The sequence below is a fragment of the Ceratotherium simum genome, chromosome 21 (assembly GCF_057802395.1).
Source record: "Ceratotherium simum simum isolate JZ-2026a chromosome 21, ASM5780239v1, whole genome shotgun sequence".
Taxonomy (NCBI): Eukaryota; Metazoa; Chordata; class Mammalia; order Perissodactyla; family Rhinocerotidae; genus Ceratotherium; species Ceratotherium simum.
In genome coordinates, this window is record NC_141920.1 from 24,904,633 (window position 1) to 24,921,083 (window position 16,451).

Sequence of the window (16,451 nt, forward strand, 5' to 3'; positions counted from 1 at the left end):
TCATAACTGACAAGATGGGAAAAATCTCATTGAGCCTCTGACTCTGTTGGTTTATAATATGCTAGATTAAATTATTAACTATGTATATCTATGTTAGGATGAGTAGTTTTAAGAATCTCAAATTTCGTATTTCACTAATTCATCTTTGTTTCTCATACTAAAATGTCAGGGTTGAAATTTAAAAGTTAATGTTAATATTCTCTGGTGTCTTAAATTGTCTAATATCTCCACCAAGAGCAAACCAGGGTTGTTACAGTATTGAAATGCCAATCTCCTTGACAGGCATTTTGTTGATTCTTTCAAGGCACTAAGTTTCTATGATTTGGCTGGAGGTTTGCATAAATTTTCCCTTCAGAGCCCTGGACTTGGGAACAGGAAGCATGTAATAGTTTTTTTTTTTTTTTTTTTAATTTTATTTATTTATTTTTTCCCCCTAAAGCCCCAGCAGATTGCCATATGTCATAGTTGCACATCCCTCCAGTCGCTGCACGTGGGACGCGGCCTCAGCGTGGCCGGAGAAGCGGTGCATCGGTGCGCACCCGGGATCCGAACCCGGGCCACCAGCAGTGGAGCGCACGCACTTAACCGCTAAGCCACGGGGCCGGCCCTAATAGTTTTATAAGAACCTCATGAGAGAGTGTAGGAAGGATGGGATTGGATCTTATGTTAGTTGTGCCATGACAAATGGTCTTTGAGAGTTCACATTTAACAGTTTATTCAGACACTTTTAAATGCCTTATAAATTATCTTGAAACATTTAAGGCTATGTGGTTAAAAGGCCAACTTAACTTTTTGAGTACTATAAGATTTAGGCATTCATGAAAATGTTATTTAAATTACCCATTCCACAAATTTTTTGTTTCTTATATAGTAACTTTAGGAGCAGGAAAGTGCCTAGTGGGGTGCCTGGTACCTAGTAGGCAGTTGGTAAAGGGTGGTTGAACAAATGTATCTTGAAAGTACTCAAATTACAGGAGATTAGAAATTATGAGGGCCTTCTGTACACACATTTTGCATTTAAAAAATAGCCCATGGGCCGGCCCGGTGGCACAAGTGGTTAAGTGTGTGTGCTCCGCTGCGGCGGCCCAAGGTTCGCTGGTTCAGATCCCGGGCGTGCACCGATGCACCGCTTGTCAACACCATGCTGTGGCGGCGTCCCATATAAAGTGGAGGAAGATGGGCATGGATGTTAGCCCAGGGCCAGTCTTCCTCAGCAAAAAGAGGAGGATTGGCAGATGTTAGCTCAGGGCCGATCTTCCTCACACAAAAAAAAAGAAAAGAAAAAAATAAATAAAAAATAGCTCATGCTCTGTAAGTCTGAAATGATTTCAAAATATAAAGGTAAAAAAAACTCACGCGAAAGAGTCTCCTGGTGTTGGTAAAGTATTGAGAATAATGTTATTAGCTGTCTTTGGAGGAAGAGGTTTTGTACCTAGACAGCGAATCTAGGAGATTTGTATTTGGCACAAGCTGAAGAATATGCTTGTGCTTATGAGGCAGATACCATAGGAATTCTAGGATTCTTGTTTTACAAATCTACTTAAAACGTTTGAAGAGAGATAAAGTGAAAGCATGTAGAATAATAATTAAATTTCTTGATAAATAGTTGAGTTTTCTTAAACCTAGAAGGTACCTGAGATTTTGTTTAGCTCTAGCTTAGTGATTCATGCTCTTATTTTATAATTTAGGAATCTTAGGCCCAGAGAGATTGTGTCCTGCCCAAAATCATACAACAACTTTATTGGAAGATCGTGACTAGAACTCAGGGCACACTCACCCTGCCATGCTCAGCCTACCTCTCTTTCCATTCTGTCACCTTGTGTTTCATTATCATAAATAATGCTAGTCTAGGGGCTGGCCCAGGGGCCCAGCGGTTAAGTGCGCGTGCTCTGCTTTCACAGCCCGGGGTTTGCAGGTTCGGATCCCGGGCACGCACCAACGCAGCGCTTGTCAAGCCATGCTGTGGTGGTGTCCCATATAAGGTAGAGGAGGATGGGCATGGATGTTAGCCCAGGGCCAGTCTTCCTCAGCAAAAGGAGGAGGATTGGCATCAGATGTTAGCTCAGGGCTGATCTTCCTCACAAAAAATAAAAATAAATAAATAAATAAATAATGCTAGTCTATTGTCAAGATATACTCAGTTGATTTTCCTACTAATCATTTGACATTTGTATTGAAAACATTATAAAAAATGGATACCGAGGTTATGGAATCTTTGCATGGGTATTACACTTTATTTAATTTTCTTATATGAGTGATGCAGCAGCTGCGATGGTACATAGGTGTGAACCCAGCACATCTGTGTTTTCTATTTATTTGTTTGCTTGTTTGTTTTTTGCAGTTGTCATTTGTAATAAGATTTTTTTCAGAGTATAAGTAGGAGAGTAAGTATTAAATTAAAAAATATAATATTATCAGCATATTTATAGTTTTACAACAGAAAGAGTAGGAAAGTGACAGGAAGCACTAAGTCTATAGCTAACTACATGTGTGACCTAGGGTAAATCATGTAACCTCTGTGGGACTCTGTTTCTGCTACCTACTTAATTAGAATCCTTCAGGGGTTCTGCCCAGAACAAATGTATCTGTTTTTTAGTATTTTTTAATTGAAGTATAACACACATTATGCAAAGTGCACAAATCATAAGGATAATGAATTATAAAATAAACATGCTTGTGTAACCACTACTGATGTATTTTGAAAAAGCTTCCTTAGTGATTATCATAAGCTTTCCTTGTTAAAAAAATCGCTGGACTTAGGACTATAGATAATCTCATGTCTTTAACAACTCTTTCTAGAGTGAAATTAGCAGAAAGAATGGTAGAATGAATTTGGCCAGTCAAAAAAATTTACTCTGAATAGGTTTATTGGACTAATATATTTAGTCTTCTGATGTTTCTCTTCTTCCTTTTTGCCTTTTTTCCTTTTTGCCTAGGTCCTGGATGGAATGGAGAGGGGTCCTACTGAACCTCTAAATCTTTTCTGAGAGTGGTCAGAGAGTTCTTAAACAGGTCTGTTGATTCTATAGAATACAAATGCAAATTTGATTTATAAAAGACTTGGTTTCAACTTAAGCAAAGGATTGAATTAGAAATAGACTTTAGTTTTTAAAAAAGAAGGCATTTTGATCTCAATGTCTGTAGGGTATTTTACTTTGGCAAGCTGTGTTTGGCATCTGGATTGGACCCAAAGTGACTGAATTAAATAAGGTTTGCTTAGTAGAGAAGCAGTTGAGTCATGTCTTTATCAGTTATGTTGGATATATGTAACAAGGAAGAATTCTTTATTGGTCACATGGGAAGTACCAAGAAAAGATGAAAATGTGACTATCTCAGTTTCCATGATTCTGGAGGGGAATGAGGGCATGGATAAATACAAGAAAGAAAATAATTATTTGGCCCTCTTTCTGATGTTCTCAGAATTCATAACGTTGAAAAAAAAAACAAAGCTACCTTGCAAGTTTCTGATTCAGAGAAGGACAAGTGTATATAGTTTTTTTTTTTTTTTAGTCATCTACCTCTATGTCACCACAAATGAACTTTATCATTATTCAGACAGATACAAACTCTAACTTAGTGATTTCCCAAACTTGTCTTCTTCACACTGGAATCACCTGTAGAACTTGGCAAACTACTGATGCCTTTGTCTCTCTCCCTTGCCCCTACTTAGATTGTGATTTAATTGGTCTGGGGGTATGGCCTGGGTTTTAGAATTTTTAAAAGATCCTTAGGTGATTCTAAAGTGCAGACAAGTTTGGGAACCACTGCTTTAGCTGATTTAAGCAGATCTGGCCACTGTACAACTTGGGACTTTGTTTTGCATAAATATTTGGATAAATATATAAATAAGGGGATAAATATTTTGATTTAAGAATCTTGTGCTTTAGGGCCGGCCCCGTGGCTTAGCAGTTAAGTGCGCGCGCTCCGCTGCTGGCGGCCCGGGTTCGGATCCCGGGTGCGCACCGTCGCACCGCTTCTCTGGCCGTGCTGAGGCCGTGTCCCACGTACAGCAACTAGAAGGATGTGCAACTCTGACATACAACTATCTACTGGGGCTTTGGGGGAAAAATAAATAAATAAAATTATAAAGAGTTTATAATGATAAAAAAAAAAAAAGAATCTTATGCTTTAAACCTAAGTTCTTACTAGAATGTAGCTCCATAAAAGTAGGTACTTGTCTATATTTTCTTCACCATCCTACCTTCAGCGTTTAGAACAATACCTGGCATATATTGCGTGCTTAAATATTTGTCGAATGAGTGAATGAACCTGTCAGTCTCTGGTGAGCTGCGAGTATGCGTTTACCTAATACTTGAGTGGTCTGAGAAGAGCCCAGCCCCTAGAATCTGACTGCCTGGGCTTGGATCATGACTTTGTCACTTACTAGCTGTACGACCTTAAGCAAGGTACTTCTCTGTGCCTCAGTTTCCTCATTTGTATAATGGGGGTAATAGAATCTATTGCATGGAGTTGTTGGGGAGACTAGTTGAGTTAATAACACAAAGTGCTTAGAACAGTGTCTGGTACATACTAGTGTTCGGTAAGTTTTAGCCTCTGTAGAATTTAAGAAGCCCTGGATTCTCTGCAGTTTGGGTAATTTATCTGTAGAATACTGTTCGAGGACTAAGGTAGAATAATGGAATCAGCTGCATTAGGTGTAATTAACGAAGACTTGACAAGGTGATTTTTTTTTTGTCAACTTAATGAGGTATAATTTACACACAATAAACTGCATCCATTTAAAAGTGAAATATGTTTTGATGAGTTTTGACAGATGTCTTTATTGGTTTATAGTATTTGTTATGAAATAGCCACCACAACCAAGATACAGAAAATTTCCATCTCCCTAAAAAGTTTCCTTATACTCCTTTGTAGTCTGTCCCTTCCAGCACCCCCACCTATATATCACTTTGCATTTTCTAGAATTGTATATAAATGCATTCATACATTATGTTCTCTTTTGTGTCTGGCTTCTTTCACTCAGCACAATGATTTTGATATTTATCCTTGTTGTTGCATGTATTAGTAGTTCATTCCTTTTTAATGCCGAGTAGTGTTTTTGTTGTATGGATATAACATATTTGTTTATCCGTTCACCTGTGATATGTGATGGACATATGGGTTGTTTCCAGTTTTAATAATTGTGAATAAAGCTGCTATAAGCATTTTTGTACAAGTCTTTGTGCAGACATGTTTTCATTTATTTTTAGGTAAATCCCTAGCAGTGGAATTTCTGGGTCGTATGGTGTATCTAACTTTTCAAGAAACTGCCAGGCAGTTTTAAAGGAGGTGAATATTCAGCAGGATTTCCAAGGAGGGTGCATTAGTTCTCTCTGGTTGCATAACAAATTACCACAAATTTAGCAACTTAAAACAACATACATTTATTATGGCACGGTTTCCATGGGGTCAGGAATCTGGGCACAGCTTAGGTGGGTCCTCTGTTTCAGGGTCTCTTACAGGGCAGCAGTCAAGGTGTCAGCCAAGGCTGGAGTCTCATCTCAGTGGTTGACTGAAGAAGGAACTGCTTCCAAGCTCTCTTGGTTGTTGGGAGAATTCACTTCCTCAACGGATGTTGTGTTAAGGTCCTTGATTTTTCACTGGCTGTTGGCTGGAGGCTGCTCTCAGTTCCTTGCCACCTGGCCTCTCCAAGGTGGCAAACTGAGAAGGCAATAGAGAGAGTCTCCTAGGGAGACTCAACTCACAATCTTTTATAACCTAATCATGAAAGTGACATTCCATTACCTTTGCCGTATTCTATTGGTTAGAAGCAAGTCACTAGGCCAGCCCACACTCAGGAGGGAGGATATTACACAAGGGCATGAATATCAGAAGGCTGGAATGATTGATGGCTATCTTAGAAGTCCATCTATCCCAGAAGGTATGGCTTAGGGCCAGGCTGGGAGTAGATAGGACATTATAGGGGGTGAAAAAGTAGCTTGTGAAATTTTCTTTACCTTCTCTCTGTCAAACTGTATCTCTTTCTTCCTTCTCTCTGTCTTTCACATCAGCCTCTCCCCTTCAAGAACAGACATAAAGGTCATTCCTACAGTGAGATATTAATCTTGAGTATTTTTTCTGAGAGATTCAATTAAGGCCTCTCCCTGAATCATTTAGTGTTTATATATGTATTTTTAAAAAAACATTTTGTTATGGAATTGAGACAGATACAAAAGTAGAATACTATGATGAACCCCCATGTACCTTTCACCCAGCTTCAACAGTTTATTTTTTGTCAATCTCATATGTATAATTTACCTACAGTAAAATGCACTCATTTTAAGTGTACAGTTTGCATTTTGGCAGATGTATATATCCCCAACATCAAAATATAGAATGTTTTCCCTCCTAAGATACATTATGCTCTTTTGTAATCAATCCTCACCCTAGACCCAGGCAAGTAGACATCTGGTTTCTATTACTATGGGTTGTTGTGCCTGTTTTAGAATGTCGTAGAAATGTCTGGATCCTTTTGATCACCATGAAGCTTTTGAGATTCATCCACGTTGTTGGATATATCACTAGTTCAGAGTTTTTCAACTTTGGCACTAAGGACATTTTGGGCTGAATAATTCTTTGTTTTGGAGACTGTCCTGTGCATTGTAGGATATTTAGCAGCAGCATCCCTGACTTCTATCCACTAGATGTCGTTAGAACTCTTCTCCCCAGTTGGAACAATCAAAAATGTCTCCAGACATTACCAGATGTCTCCTAGGGGATAAAATCGTCTCCCTCCACTGGTTAAGAATCCTTAAAATAGTTGATCCTTTTTATTGTTGGGCAGTATTCTGTTGTAGGGATATACTACAATTTATCAATTTATTAATTGATGGACGTTTAGGTTGTTTCCAGTTTACTTTCACTTTGAGGCTATTATAAATAGACTTGCTATTAACTTTCATAGGCAAGTCTTTGTGTAGACATGTTTTCATTTATTTGAGTAAATACCTAGGAGTGAGATTGCTGGGTCCTATGATAAGTATATGCTTAACTTTATAAGAAACTGACAAATTGTTTGTATCTTTTTACATTCCCACCAGTATGAGAGTTCCAGTTGCTCTACATCCTTGCCAACATTTGATATTATCATTTTTTAATTTTAGCCATTATGGTAGATGTGTTATATCTTTGTGGCTTTAATTTGCATTTTCCTGGTTGATGATATTGAGCATCTTTTCATGTGCTTACTGTAAAGTGTCTTTCAAGTCTTTTGCCTCCCACAAAAAAATCTTTCGCCCATTTTTTATTGGATTGTTTGTCATCTTATTGAGTTTCCTTTGTCTTTTTCCATATGTGTGTATAAACATACACACACAATTAAGAAAATTGAAATAATGAATGCAGTTTTATGTATTTTTATATTTAAAATAGGAACATTTCCAATGATGTTAAATATTTTTGAAAACATGAATTTTAATGCAGAAGCAATATTTGAGTTCATTTAAATTTTTTAACCACTTCTTTTGTTGTTGAACCAGGAGCTAGCTTCCAATTTTTCACTATTAATAATATTTTGATGAATTCAAATTTTTAACCACATCTTTAATTATTTTATTAGGTTAGATTCCTAGATGTTAAGGATGGGCCGGCCCCGTGGCTTAGCGGTTAAGTGCACGCGCTCCGCTGCTGGTGGCCTGGGATCTGATGCTGGGCGCACACCGACACACCGCTTCTCAGGCCGTGCTGAGGCCGCGTCCCACATACAGCAACTAGAAGGATGTGCAACTATGAAATACAACTATCTACTGGGGCTTTGGGGGGAAAAAAAAGAAAAAAAAGATGTTAAGGAGAATGAACATTTTAAAGCAAAATATGGATGTTAGTCTATTTCATTATACCTTTGCCACAATTGAGTATTTTATTTTAAAAATCTTTGCCAGGGGCCGGCCTGGTGGTGTAGTGGTTAAGTTCAGCGGGCTCTGCTTTGGCAGCCCTGGTTTGCAGATTCAGATCCTGGGTGCAGACCTACACCACTTATCAGCCATGCTGTGGCAGCAACCCCCATGCAAAATAGAGGAAGATTGGCAGAGATGTGAGCTCAGGGCAAATATTCCTCAAGCAAAATGAGGAAGATTGACAGAGGATGTTAGCTTAGGGTGAATCTTCCTCCGCAAAAAGAAAAAAAAATTGCCAGTTTGATGTTGGAAGAAAGGCATATTTCATTTTGCTTTTCTTTGATTACTTATGAAATGTAATAAACTTCATTAATTTATTGATGATCTCTATTTCTAAATTTATAAATTGTCCATTTTTGGGGTCAGTTTTTCTGTTGGGATGATGTTTTCCTTAATTTTTAAAAGGGTTTTAAATATTAAGTTTGTTAACCTTTTGTCATTTACAAATATAATTCCCAACATGTATTTTGCCTTTTTGCTCCTGTGTACTTTGACCTGCAAAATTTTAAAAATAATAATGTAATTATATAATCAAATCTATATTTTGCTTTAGCTTTTCAGTTCATGAACTGATAAATATGTTTGAATATATAACCAGTATATGATTGTAGTAGTACTATTTTATTTTTTATTTAAATTTAACTCATTAGCCAGAATTTTTTAGTATACATTGTTTCTATGGTCTGCAAGTTTGTGTCCCCCCCAAATTCAGATATTGAAATCCAAATGCCCAATGTGGTGGTGGTAGGAGGTGGGCCTTTTGGGAGGTGCTTAGATCATGAGGGTGGAGCCCTCATGAATGGGATTAGTGCTCTTATAAGAGAAACCACACAGAGCTCCCTAGCCCCTTCCATCATTTGAGGACATAGCAAGTTGGCAGTCTGCATCCCGGAAGAGGATCTTCACCAGAACCTGACCATGCTGGCACAATGATCTTGGACTTGTCAGTCTCCAAAACTGTGAGAAATAAATTTCTATTGTTTATAAGCCACCCAGTCTGTGGTATTTTGTTATAGCAGCTCAAACAGACTAAGCCAATTGTGAAGTGAGAATTTAATAAAAATTTTTCCAAATACTCAACCAATTTGTCCCAAACTACAAAATAAAATCACCCCCCCAAGAAATATGACACAACATTTATTAATGAACAATCAGAAGAGAAATAGATAAAAAGAAAGGTTGTGTCACCCACAACAACCCACAAAATGGAAGACAATATTTACAAATCATATATCTGATAAGGGATTTGTATCTAAAATATATCAAGAACTCTTATAACTCAATAATAAAGACAAACATCCCAATTAAAAAATTGGCAAAGGATTTGAATAGATATTTCTCCAAAGAAATTATGCCAATGACCAATAAAGGTATGAAAATATGCTCATGGGCTGGCCCCGTGGCTTAGCGGTTAAGTGTGTGCACTCCGCTGCTGGCGGCCGGGGTTCGGATCCCGGGTGCGCACCGACACACCACTTCTCCAGCCATGCTGAGGCCACGTCCCACATACAGCAACTAGAAGGAAGTGCGACTATGACATACAACTATCTACTGGGGCTTCGGGGGAAAAAAATAAATAAATAAATAAATAAATAATAATAAAAAAAAAAATAAAAAAAATTAATAAAGAAAATATGCTCAACCCCATTAGCCACCAGGGAAATGCAAATCAAAACCACAATGAGATACCACTTCACACCCACTAGGATGGCCATAATCAGAAAGATAATAACAAGTGTTGTTGAGGATGTGGAGAAATTGGAACCCTTATACACTACTGGTGGGAATGTAAAATGATGTAACTGCTTTGGAAAACAGTCTCGCAATTTCTCAAAAGGTTAGACATAGAGATAACATATGACCCAGCTATATATATATATATATACACCCAAGAGAAATGAAAACATATGTTCACACAAAAATTGTACACATATATTCGTAGCAGCATTATTCATAATAGTGAAAAGGGGAAACAACCCAAATATCTATCAACTGATGAATGAATAGATAAATAAATGTGGTATTTCCATGCAAAGGGATATTATTTGGCAGTTTAAAAAATGAAGTACTGGGCCGGCGCCGTGGCTTAGTGGTTGGGTGCGTGCGCTCCGCTGCTGGCGGCCCGGGTTCGGATCCCGGGCACGCACCGACACACCGCTTCTCTGGCCATGCTGAGGCCATGTCCCACATACAGCAACTAGAAGGATGTGCAGCTATGACATACAACTATCTACTGGGGCTTTGGGGGAAAATAAATAAATAAAAATTATTAAAAAAAAAAAGAAAAAAGAAAAAATGAAGTACTGTTACTTGCTACAACAGCTTGAAAAAATTATGCTAAGTGAAAGAAGCCAGTCACAAAAGACCACTTATTGTATGGTTCCAATTATATGAGATATCTAGGATAGAACAGTGCTCTTTGTCCTTGTCTAAAACTCTTAATCCTTTAGTCGTTAAATTAATGATAGAGCATATTAGCAAAATGTTCATAGTACTCAGGTGATGATGATGATGACTAATAATAGTTCATTTTTATTTTTTGCCTTATATATCTTCCTTTTCAATAATTACTTTTTAAAAGTAGCATTTGGTGCTAATCATATTTATAATAATTATTTAAACTTAGCCGTATGTTTAACTGATTTCATCTCTTTCTTCCTATTTTCAAGGTCTTTCGTTTTGGTTAATTATTATTCAGATAATATTTTTATGAAAAGTACTCGATTGGTATACTTTCATCTGAAAGTATCTTTATGTTGATTTCACACTGAATGACAACTTGGCCAGGGAAGAGGCAGAATCATTAGGTCACATTATTTTCCACTCCTAATTCTTTATTATTTTGCCATTGTCTTCTGGTCTTGCAAAGCAAGGCATTTTCTTCATCCTTGAAACCTAAAAGTTTCATCAGAACAAATCTAGTTGTTAACTATCTTTTTGGTAATTTTGCCTGGTATTTTGTCAGCTCTTTTGATTATTGTTTCTGTTCGGTTGTTTCAGGGATAACAATTAGTTGACATTTATTTCTCTCTTCTTTCCTTATCAATCTTCTCTCATTGTTTTCATTACTTTGTCCTTTCCCTCTCCATTCTGGAAGAGTTTCTCAAATTTGGCATCCCCACATTTCTAATTAAGTGTTCTGCTCTTTACTCTTTCTAGGAAAGATTTGAATTCTGCTTTGGTATATTTATTTTATTTATAATTTTCCCTTTTCTTTTCCTGCTCTCTTATTTCCACCTGCATCTCAACTAGTTCTTTTCATTTCTGCCTGTGTTTTATCAAATTTGTTGAAAGTAATGTAGTTGATTTCTAAAATTTAACCTGTTGCTCTTTATATGTTCATTTTCTGGGCCGGCCCCGTGGCTTAGCGGTTAAGTGTGCGCGCTCTGCTGCTGGCAGCCCCGGTTCAGATCCCGGGCACGCACCGACACACCGCTTCTCCGGCCATGCTGAGGCCACGTCCCACGTACACCAACTAGAAGGATGTGAAACTATGATGTACAAATCTACTGGGGCTTTGGGGGGAAAAAAATAAATAAATAAAATTATATATGTTCATTTTCTGAATTACAGATGCAGAGTTTCTCTTACGTTGCGGAATGTTTTTCAGTCCCTCCCCTCCGTTCTTATTCTTCCTTAAATGAGGAGAGGGATATACAGGTCTAGCATTTGCCAGATAAACAGGGTAGATAGGTTCCCTCACTGGCTATCTGCTAGCTGTATGAATTCTCCTTTCAGATGTTAAGTTAAAGGACTAATTGGTGCACATAATTTCTGAATACTTTCTAGTGTCTAGCAGTCATTTATGTGCCTCCTGCTGGATTGAGAGGGTGAAATCCCTTCCTCTTGCCTGATAATTTGTTTGTTTGTTTTTTGTGAGGAAGACCAGCCCTGAGCTAACATCCGGGCCCATCTTCCTCTACTTTATATGGGACGCCGCCACAGCATGGCTTGACGAGCGGTGCGTCGGTGTGCGCCCGGGATCTGAACCTGTGAACCCCAGGCCACCGCAGCAGAGCGCACGTACTTAACCGCTTGCGCCACCAGACCGACCCTGAGAATTTGTTTTGTGATCATTTGAAGCCTAGGCTACAAACGGTTGTGGTTCCCAGAACGTAATGCTCCCAGAACATTTGCTCTCTCAGCCCTTCCTATGTGTCTTCAAATCCCAGGATGTATGTACTACTCTGTATGTTACGGAGTCTGAAGTAGAGAGAGAAAGCTGTGGGCTTGTAATAGCACTGACCATTCTAAGTGGGTCTCTCACAGTAGGGTGGTGCACCTCATCACCACCATTGCCACCTCAGGAGAAAGCTGTTTTGGAGCAGGTAGTTGGAGGAGGTACAGCCACACATTGGGGGTTAGTTAGAAACCTGTTAACCTTCCTGCCTGACTGTATTGTTGTGTCTCAAGCCCCATTCCTGCTCTTTGGCAGAAAAGTCGTCTTTGAGTCCAGCAGTTCTTTGAGCAGCAGTCCTAGTTTCCATAGCTGTTAATAACTTTGACTCTCAGTGTTTCCTAAAGTATGCCAATGAAAAATTAGGGTGCAAGTGATGATAGAAATCAACTAGGCATTGTTAGGTAGCCTCCATTTTAACTCCCAGCTTTGGGTTAACTTTTTGAAAGAAGGAAGATGAAAGAAGAGTGTGGAGGACAGTCACTAGTGGAAGAAGGAAGAGTTCAAGATCTTGCACCAAATGATTTCCAGTTTCTCGAGGAAATATGATAACACCAAAGTCAAATAGCCAAGGTTTAAAATAGCCATAGTGTCCCTAGATCTGAAAAGCATGTTAGCCCCTCATTTTCTAAATGACAACATGGCAGCTAAGAAGGGTTTAAGAGACTCCAAGGTCACAGACATAGAAAAAACAAGATGGAACTCAGGGTGGTATAGTTCACGTTTAGATTCTGTACAGTTATGTTTTGTTTGATTTTCTCACAAGCAATATGATCTTATATCACTGATGTTAAAAACAAAAAATGTTAAAGAAACAACCAAAGTTTATAATAAGCAAAAGAGAAGAGAAAGCTTTTGTTTTTCCTTCATCGCTTTCTTGGTGCAAATTCTTAAGCCACATTCCCCATCGGACTCAGTTACGTCATCCAAAGGCAAATTAAATAATGTGTGAAAAGTGTGGTTCTAAACTTTGGCTGCATATTAGAATCGCCTGGATAATGTTTAAATACCAAGCTCAGGCCACAGTGCAGACCTAGTATGACTCAGGCATTATTATTTTTAAAAGTTTCCCAAATGATTATAATGTGTAGCCAAGGTTGAGAGCTACTCAAGTTCTTTCAAAGCATATACTCATTTGATGTCAGGTATTCTGACTTCAGTCATTTTGGAGTAGTTAGGGCAGTTCTAATTAGTGAATATTGGCCTGAAATAGACTAGATCACTTGATTCTGATATTTATACTAACTGTCCACTGTGTATGAGTGGGGTAGAGTCACCCTGGTGAGAAGAAAGCACTGAACTTGAGAAGAAGCACTGAACTTGAAGTTGAAAGACCAAGATCTCGTCCTGATCCTGCCACAATCTTAGTCTGTAACTTCAGTTAAGTCACAATACCACTGTCTAGGTGTCTTTGAGAGTGGAGGAGTTAGACTAATTATTTGTAAATTCCTTTCTGTCTCTTATACTTCAAGTTTATGAGCCAGTGGGGATGAGGGAGGGGCAGCTGGTGGACTTTGTGTGCCTGAAGAATAGGTGAGCAAGGGGGCCCATGATACTGATAAGAGCATTGTTGAAGGAGCCAACTGTGGGATGGGAAGGGAGTGAGTGGTGAAACAAAGTGTGTGAACAACAGAACCTGGAGGTAAGGGAGCTGGGGTGGGATAGGGCTGGGGAACAAGTGTGGGAGACTGGCCTAAGGGAATATTTTTGGAGGTAGTAGCAGTGGCTTAGCACCTGGTAATAATGTGGTCCAGGTTCTTATATTACTGTCAGGTGGCTCACGGGGGAAATGTGGTCAGAGGAGCTTCCACAAGGAGATAGAAAGGCGAGGATATTTTTGTTGTTGCATGTCTGAGATGGGGTAACAGTAGAAATATTATCATTACTGCTAAGGGTTTAAAAGCTGGTAGATAGCTGGCTTTTGTTTTCAATAGATAATACATTCACATGGCTCAAAAGTCGAAACGTTCTAAAAAAGATACAGTGAGAAGTCTTGATCCCGCCCTCAGCTCCCATGGGCCTTAGTTACACCTTTCCCCGCCAACTTTTTGATATGAAAAATTTCAAATATACAGAAAAGTTGAAAGAATAATGTAAGGATGATATTTGCTATATTTGCATCATCTCTCTATCTACCTATCTATCTTTGCTGAATACTTTGAAAATAAGTTGCAGACATTATGATACTTTATCCCTAAATGTTTCAGCATGCATCTCCTAAGAATAAGGGCATTCTCTACATAATCACAAATAACATTACCACACCAAAGAAAAATTTTTTTAATGCCCTAATGTCTTCTGTTACTCACTTCACGTTCAGTTTTTCCCAAATATCTAAAAATTATTTTATGGCTGTTTTCTTCAAATCAGGTCTAAGTAACGTTCATGCATTGCATTTGATTGTTATATCTCTTCAGTCTCTTTTAATCTAGTACTGTATCCTGTCCCTAATTTTTTCCCCAAGATTTTGGGTTTTGAAGAGATCAGATCAGTTTTGTTGTAGCAAGTCCCACATTCTAGATGTGATTATTTCTTCATGTGATCGATTACTTCTTCTTGTGATTTTTTCTTTTAAAAATTTCTATATGTAATTTTTCTTGTTGCTCTATCTCCTGAATTTCCTATAAAGGAGAAATTAGGTTTGAAGACTTGTTTAGACCTAGGTTAGGCATTTTTGGTAGTAACACATCATAGATGATGCCTTGTACTTCAGGTTACATCACATCAGGAGGCATAAATGAAAGGTCTCATTCTAATTGTTGCTGAGTTTGATCACTAGGTTAAGCTGGTGACTGTCAAACGTCTCCACTCTAAAGGTACTCGTTTTTCTCTTTGCAGTTAGGAGGTAATCTGTGGAATAATCCTTTGGCACCATGAGAATCTTCTGTTCCCTAACAATTTTCACCAAATGATTTTTAGTATCCTTTGGTCATCCTTGCCTGAATTATTTATTTCATTGGAGGTTGCAAAATGATGATTTTTAAAAATTCTTTCTTTTCTTCCACATTTATTAACTGGCATTCTTCTGTAAAGGAGCGCTTTCCGTCTCTACTGAGATTAAACCCTTCTAAAAAGACAGTAAATTGCTTAATTCTTTCTCTTTAATTATCAATCTTTAGAGTAAGGAGTTCATGTAGTAGTCATCTGCAGTGGTGGCATATGACAGGCTTTTTTACATTCTCTCTCTTTGAGCTATTACTATGGATTTATAGATTCTTATTTATTCATATTATTATCAACTTTAGTCATTATTCTTTTCGGTACTCAAATTGTCTCAAATTTGCCAGTAGGAAACCCTTCAGACTGGCTCCTGTGCTGTGTCCTTGTGGCATACTCCCCATTGGTCTGAGTGCTTCTTTGCCTTCTGGTACAACATGATTTTTTTAAATTTACCTTAAAGATAACCATTTTTACTGGTTTCTTGTATTTCCTTCTAGAGTACTTTAATACTAGCATATAAAAATATTTCTTCTCCTCTTTTCTTGTAAAAGGTAGCATACTGTGGTCATTGTTTCACTCCCTGTTTTTTTTCTCTCAACAGTATATCTTGGAGATCTTTCCATATCAGTACATAGAGAGCGTCCTCATTTCTCTGCATTTCACTTTTATTGGATGTACTATAATTTAATCAGTCTCTGTTGATGGACATCTGAATAATTTTCTATCTTGCTATTACAGACAATGCTTTAGTGGGCCGGCCCCGTGGCTTAGCGGTTAAGTGCGCGCGCTCCGCTGCTGGCGCCCTGGGTTCGGATCCCGGGCGCGCACCGACGCACGGCTTCTCCGGCCATGCTGAGGCCACGTCCCACATACAGCAACTAGAAGGCTGTGCAACTATGACATACAACTATCTACTGGGGCTTTGGGGGGGGGGTGGGAAGCTTTAGTGAATAACCGAGTATATATGTCCTCTTATATGGGGGCAGGTGTATCTGTAAGGATCACCAACCAGAAATGAGATTGCTGGGTTAATGGTATATATAATTGTAATTTTGATAGATATTACTTGATTGCTGATGTTACACCAATTTGCACTACCGCTAGCAATGAATAAGAATACCTCTTTTCCCATAACTTTGCCAAGACAGTGCATTATCAAATTTTTGGATTTTTGCTAATCTGATGAGTAAAAAAATTTTTTTTCTTCTTGTATATGAGGTTGAACATCTTTTCATATATTTAAAGTTCATTTGTAGTTCCTTTTCTGTGAATTTTCTGACCATATCCTGTGTCTATTTTTGGAAACAATAATGTGTCCAGATTGTTTTATTTTATATATCTATATGCACACACATATACACCCACATACCTATAAATACATTTTTTTCTATAATATGTTTATATATGGGAGATTTGCTCTTTTATCAGTGATATGAATG

At 38.1% G+C, this 16,451-nt stretch overlaps 1 protein-coding gene across 8 annotated transcripts in view; it reads left to right on the forward strand.

Annotated features, from left to right (window-relative positions):
- The window catches only part of NCOA6 (nuclear receptor coactivator 6), a 105,966-nt gene that overhangs the window by 16,101 nt on the left and 73,414 nt on the right, over positions 1 to 16,451 (forward strand). For 6 of the 8 annotated variants that reach the window (XM_014787522.2, XM_014787523.2, XM_014787524.2 and 3 more), the window contains one exon: positions 2,937 to 3,012. The exons of the other annotated variants lie outside the window; for them this stretch is intronic. The gene's annotated coding sequence lies outside the window, so the exon portion shown is untranslated. The remainder of the gene's footprint in view (positions 1 to 2,936; positions 3,013 to 16,451) is intronic. 8 annotated transcript variants of the gene reach the window in all.